Consider the following 7,184-nt stretch of genomic DNA (forward strand, 5'->3'; position numbering starts at 1 on the left):
TTTCATAATTTTTTTTTTTAAATTCTAAGTAAAATTCTGAGCAGGGCCAATAACAAGATACTGTGTGGAAATACTTGAACAACACAAATCTGGTGCCTACAATTGGATATTTTGGTGACATATTGACAATACTGTCTCCCCATTAAGGCTTTGTTAATATAGATCTCAGAGTGGAAGTATTTCTTTAGCATTTCATTTATTCCTATGATTGCTTCTGCTTAAAGGCAGACAGAGCAAGACCATCACAGCTAACTGGTCAATCAGAAAATCTCTTCTCAGGGTATCAGCTTGTTTACAGTTTTGAATCACTCTTCCTATTTTCCAGATCATCAATGTCAGAGATGAGTTTCTTGTCTGAAAAATATCTGTAACCATAATCTCAGAAACTCCTCTCTAGAGCTTTCGGGTCAAAGCAGATAATTTATTTGGTTGCACAATTTTCAAGCCAGGATTATTTCTAAGGCCCATAGACATCTGGCCTCATGTCATTAAAGCTCCTATTTCTCATCTCAACATTTTAGGGATGTGACGTGCAGGGCTGTAAACAACAATAACTTTACCTGGATACATTACCTCAGTCAAATTGCAGCAGCCTTGGCTACCATGTAAGGGCCTCTAGTCCCATATATACAGAGGGTGTGGTAGCACAAGAGATGATTGTCTTACCTACTGCTCTCTCTAGAGAGGACAGTAGAAAGTCTGAGCGGTCAAAGAAAGCATACAGACAGGAGAGTTTCCATACTTTTTTTCCACCCTTGCCACAGAGGAAAGGGAACTGATGTCCACATCATCACCAAACACACAAGGAGCTTTCACATCACACTTGCAATGGCACGACTTTCAGCCAAGATACATTGTTTGCACTTTTACTACATGGGTTTGTGATGGTAAATCCTTCAGTCAAGATGCATTGTTGCTCTCTGACTATATGGCAGGAGCTTTTTCCTAGAAATAGGGAAGCAACAAGGGGTAGAACTCACACTCTTGAACATGGGGAAGAGACAAAGATGTTCCTAGAAGTAAGTAAACCTTGTCAGGTTTTAAGATCAGGCCAAATGTATTGCTACTCCATAGTAAAGATGGGCATTTCACTTCACCTTCCCTAAGGTGATAGCTGGGGATTATATGACCATAGCTGTGGCTTCTCCATTCTCATTGAGACATTTTTACTCATGCTTTCATGAGTCCCACCTCTTGAGCTATCAGAGGATTTTTCTAGCCCTCTGAAGTTAATTGGAAAGGGTCATGGTCCAGTCACTGAAAGGACCAAGGGAGCCTAGAACTTTGCTCTGAGAATGCCATGTTCATTTTTGTTGTCATTCAGAATCATGCCTCTCCAACACTTCTGCAGTCCTACAGGCCTGGGAACATTCAGCAGGGTGATCAAGTCAGCAAACTTACTTCAGAATGACTCTGAGTTCAGAGTTCTCAAGGATGATTAGGTCACATGCAATGCTTTTTTATCTGCTACTCCAGCTACACTAGGAAGAAAGAAATATGTCTTCAAGGATTTGTATATACAGATATCAGCAGATCCCTGGAGAGCCTCCATTTTCTTCCTCTTACAACTCTGCAAGAGATCAGCCCTAGCAAAGCCCATCAATGTATGTCTCTTTACAAGTTTCCAATATACTCAAACTCCTATAATCCTTTCTTTACCAACAAGCTAAGGTATTTAAACCTTTGAGAAAATGCTAGGCTGTCTATTACATCCAACTTGGGAAACTTTTGTCCCTTAATTTTTTTTTGTTTTGTTTTAATTTCTAAGCGCTGATGTGTTCTGCCAATGTTGCAGTTTTTCATATGAAATTCAGATTCTTAATACTATGGAAAACCACATTGGCATATTTGGGGATTAATTTCCTAGTAACAATGAATTTAATACAAAACATTCTTCTATTGTAGCAAAGAAAAAAAACCAATGGAAGCAATATGCATTTTGCAGATTCTGCCAAACAACACAATGTTTGTTTATGCTTTAGAGAAAATAAATTAATGTGTTTTGTTTACATTTGCATGCATCTTTCTAGAACACATGTATACACAAAACACAGTTGTTGTGTTATTATTAATATTTTTATGGGGCCTTTTCTTGTCAGTCCATATGGCTTCCTCTAAAATGATCTTATCACTATACCCTAAGAGTGAATCTTGTAACCCTTTATCACCTACCAGGTATCAGACTTAGGTGACCTGATAAAAGCCCCGTACTTAACTGAATATATATATTTATATATATATGCACATACTACAGATAAAACTTTGTATGCAAGTCAATGGAATAAAATGTATAAAAGTTTAGACCAGTTGACTACTTTCAAAATGTACAAAGTTTAAATTAAAGGTAAAATTCTCATCTCCTAACTCTGACTTAATAATGCTAGACCTTTGTCTTATGCAAAATCAACTTTAAGCTTTGCTCAAAGACCTATGTTCACTATACAACATAACTAAAATCTTCTCTGTCTCACTCTGTTAGGATAATCCCAACAGGAAATCTCAACTTTTTGTGCTAATTATTTTCTCTTTGTTCTATTGTTGAGGCTTATTAACTTGGAAACTGAGATTTAATCACAGTATATGAACCAAATATACCCATTGGTTTTATTTTATGTTAAAAAACTGAAGATCAGCTTTAATTTTTATGTGCATTGTGTGTTTGTGTGAATATATAGCATATTAGGACATAGCATATTAGGCCATAAGAGGACATGAAGCTCAAGTTACAAGTGGTTTTGAGTCACTCAGCATAAGATTCAAACTCTAGACCTAGGAGCTGGGCTGTTCCATAGCCCTCTGTGCTTGGTTCCTGCATGGGGGGAGATCATCTCCAGTGAGTGCTCTGACCTCCGGACTCATAGGTCAGATCACCATTTTCTCTCCAGTGACTAAGGTAGGACCAGCCAGGAGCACTCAGGCCTCAGAAACTGAAGAACAGCTGGAACAGAGTCTTTCCTGCCTCCATATGCACCCAGGAGCTGGGGCTATTCCTGTACACAGGTCCTGACAAGAGAGAGTTGGTCTTCCAGGAGTGCTGACCCAGGCTTACAGGCCCACAGGAGGGACAAGCTCACACCAGAGAAAGCAAGACCAACTAACACCAGAGATAACCAGATGGCAAAAGGCAAGCACAAGAACCTTACCAACAGAAACCAAAGCTACATGGCATCATCAGAACCCAGTTCTCCCACAACAGCAAATCCTGGATATCCCAACACACCAAAAAAGCAAGATTTGGATTTAAAATCACTTCTCATGATTCTGACAGAGGACTTTAAGAAGGAGATAAATAATTCCCTTAAAGAAATACAGGAGAGCTTCCTTTTCATCTTCCTCCAGATGGCTGGGGGTGAGGTTGGAGTGACCCTCGGGTAGCCACATCTTTCCTGACAAGATCTCACCACATTAGATGTTACCAAGTTGACACCACTTTGACATGAAGTTATCAGCAGACAAGCTACAATTAATATTGGTACAATTGGTCATGTAGCTCATGGGAAGTCCACCGTGGTGAAGGCTATTTCTGGAGTTCACACTGTCAGATTCAAAAATTAGCTAGAAAGAAACACTACTATCAAGCTTGGATATGCTAGTGCTAAAGTTTATAAACTTGATGACCCAGAGTTGTCCGAGACCAGAATGTTATAAATCACGTGGAAGCAGTACACCTAATGAGTTTCCTACAGACATTCCAGGGACCAAAGGGAATTTCAAATTAGTCAGGCATGTTTCCTTTGTTGACTGTCCTGGCCATGATATTTTGATGGCTACAATGCTGAATGGTGCAGCAGTGACGGATGCAGCTCTTCTGTTGATAGCTGGTAATAAATCATGCCCTCAGCCCCGGACTTAAGAACACCTGGCTGCCATAGAAATCATGAAACTCAAGCATATTTTTGATCTTACAGAATAAGATTGATCTGGTAAAAGAAAGTCAGGCTAAGGAAAAATATGAACAAATTCTCGCCTTTGTGCAAGGAACAGTAGCAGAAGGGGCACCAATTATTCCAATTTCTGCTCAGCTGAAGTACAATATTGAAGTTGTCTGTGAATACATAGTGAAGAAAATACCAGTGCCTACAAGAGACTTTACTTCAGAGCCCCATCTCATTGTCATCAGGTCATTTGATGTCAACAAACCTGGCTGTGAAGTTGATGACCTTAAGGGAGGTGTAGCTGGTGGTAGTATTCTAAAAGGAGTGTTAAAGGTAGGCCAGGAGATAGAAGTCAGGCACGGTATTGTCTCCAAAGATAGTGAAGGAAAACCCATGTGTAAACCAATCTTTTCCAAAATTGTGTCACTTTTTGTGGAACATAATGATCTTCCGTATGCTGCCCCAGGAGGTCTCATTGGAGTTGGAACAAAGATTGACCCCTCTTTGTGCTGAGCTGACAGAATAGTGGGACAAGTGCTTGGTGTGGTTGGAGCTTTACCTGAAATATTCACAGAACTGGAAGTTTCCTATTTCCTGCTTAAATGCCTCAGGTACATGAACTGAAGGAGACAAGAAAGCAGCAAATGTCCAAAAGCTGTCAAAGAATGAAGTGTTATGGTCAACATAGGATCCCTGTCAATAGGAGGAAGAGTTATTACTGTCCAGGCTGATTTGGGAAAATTTGTTTTGACCAATCCTGTGTGCACAGAAGTAGGAGAAAATATTGCCCTTAGCAGAAAAGTTGAGAAACACTGGCATTTAATTGGTTGGAGTCAGATGAGAAGTGACCATTAAGCCAACTGTAGATGATTACTGAACACTTCAAGGTAAACAATGCTTTGGGATGGAGTTGGAATTTCTTTTAGTAGCCTGAGGGTGTATTTTCAAAGCAATACTAGAAAGAATTAATTTCATAGCTCATTACCTTACTAGCAGCTGTAAGTTTATTCTTATATTTTGGCGATGAAAATGTGACCTCTTCTTTTTTTTTCTTTTTATGGATTCCTTGTTTCACATCATGTAGCCCAATCCCACTCATTCCATCATATCTAACCTTTGCCCTTGCAACCTCCCCCCCCCAAATAAACAACACACAAACAACAACAAAGCAAAACACAGAAAACATGTCATCATGGAAGTTGTAGCTTCTGTGACAACACCAATGTTGGATCCTCATCAGGACTCCCTCCAGTTATCCTGTTGCTGTGCCTTGTCATGGAAACCCTTTGGAACAGCAGGGTGGCCCTTTCATGATCCTAACCATTCGAAGATGACATAGATTTTAGGGTGGGCCAATTTAGAATCCTGGATCTGGGCCAGGGTGTTAGCTGAGCTTGTCAGCTGGGGCCCAGTCTTGAAAGTGCTGCAGCTTGTAAGGGGCTGGGTCAGCTCTCCCAGTGTGCCTCAACCAAAAGCGCCAGCTTCACTGTGTTGTCCAAGTGGGGTACAGGAACTGCTCATGCTTTTAAGAGCAGTTCTGCCTACTGAAGAAGAAGGTGCCAACTGGGGAGGGCGTTCCATTCATACCACCTCATAACAGATGAATGTCGAGACCAGCTGTCTAGAGTGCTGCATCAATTGAGGGATGGGGCCAGATCTGCACAGCCTCAGATATCACAGTGTTCTCCAGTGGTAACAATGAGCCATGGACACTGATCCACCACTATGGAGCCACAAACTCAAACATGGCCCCAGTGGCAGGGATGCCCACTCATAACAGGCTACTTCTCTCCACTCTTGAGCCTTCAGTTCCTTTTTTTCTCTCCCATCGGTCATGGTCTGCGGGTGGCATGGAGGTCTACAAAACTTTGTGTTCCTCTTCCCATGCTGTGTTGCCTTGATTTAATTTGATTTTTATGAGCCCTAGGTATAAGATAAGTTTTGGCCATCAAGCTAGGATGAAGAAAGGACTGCCATCTGTTCTGCCCCTGATAAAGGACAATACCACCAACAAGGTGTCTCTGTGCCCATTGCTGGGGTTTAACATACTTCTAATATGAGGCCTAAAAGTAAATGTGAAGAGTAGTATACCGTATACATCAGATCAAATCTATATTTTAGCAAAAGTTAAGCATTCCCAAATAATGTCTAATTTATCAATGAAAGTTTGAAGTGAAACTTCACTGCAACCAGCCTTTGGTGTAGCAGGCATATCATGAACCTGTCTAAAATGAAAATGATGTCTTCTCATGATTCATCTGTGAGTAGCTCCATAGTGAAGGGCAATTAGTAAAAGCTAAAGACCTACCCCTTCATTTGTCGTTCTATTTGGGGTTCTGTTGTAGGAAATTTGAAGGAAAAGGATCAATGGGCTCAAATGATCATTGCTCTTAGAGATTGTGTGCCCATTCCCTTACCACAGGTAGATCTTTTTTATCCATTTCCTGGATGGGACCTTAGGAATTCAGTGCAAGAAGTTATCACCCTCTTCAAGTGCCCCGAGACTATGTCTTTATTAATATTTATGCCTAAAATCTGAGTCTTCCCCCACTGGTAAAGATTATAAGAACTGGTAACTAGTGAAAATTGACAAGGTTCTGTCCAGGTTGCTTTTTTGAGGGTCTTTGTTTTAGTTACCTATAGATGAGACAGTCCCTTGTATGATGAATAAACACTCTACCATTGACTCCACTGCCCCTAGGTGTAGTGCCTTCCCTTAGTTGGTAGGATTATGGTGGAAATTGTGATATTGGTAATCTTTGAGCCTTGAAAGAGGTAAAAAATGTTCAAAAACAGTGTGTCCTTTGGTTTCTAAATCTATTGCCCTCGTGCTTACAAATTTCTTATGCTGTGCTTTTTAAATGAATGATGTTTTTGCTTAATTAGATACTCTTTCACAGCAATGATTTCCAATTCTGGCTGACATAAGAATTTGCTGGGGAAGTTTGAAGGGGTTGTGGAGAGCCCTGGGGTGAAGTCCAGGCTTTTGATAGTTTTTAAAACTTGTCAGTGTTAAGGAAAGTGAATTTAGAAATATGCACCCTAAATAATTACATCACTGATTTTTGGTTCTTTGTTTGCTTTTCTTTTGATTTTCACAAAAATGGGATTTAGTGCCACAGTTACTATGCTGGTCTTCTGGATATTGTAGCTGTCTTAGAGAGGTTTAGAACTGTGGCTGTGAGTCTTGAGTTTTGAGAAACCTACTGACATTATGTATTTGATTGATTCTGAAAGGTTGTAGTGGAGCATGAAGAAAACATTTAAATAAAACAAGGTTCTGAGTCAAGCATTAATTTTTTAAAAAAG

General features: G+C 40.2%; 1 pseudogene; it reads left to right on the forward strand.

The window, feature by feature from the left end:
- Positions 1-3,339: 3,339 nt before the first annotated feature.
- On the forward strand, positions 3,340-4,752 carry LOC116081570 (annotated as a pseudogene).
- The last annotated feature ends 2,432 nt before the right edge of the window (positions 4,753-7,184 follow it).

This window comes from Mastomys coucha, unplaced genomic scaffold (genome assembly GCF_008632895.1).
Source record: "Mastomys coucha isolate ucsf_1 unplaced genomic scaffold, UCSF_Mcou_1 pScaffold7, whole genome shotgun sequence".
NCBI classification, from domain to species: Eukaryota; Metazoa; Chordata; class Mammalia; order Rodentia; family Muridae; genus Mastomys; species Mastomys coucha.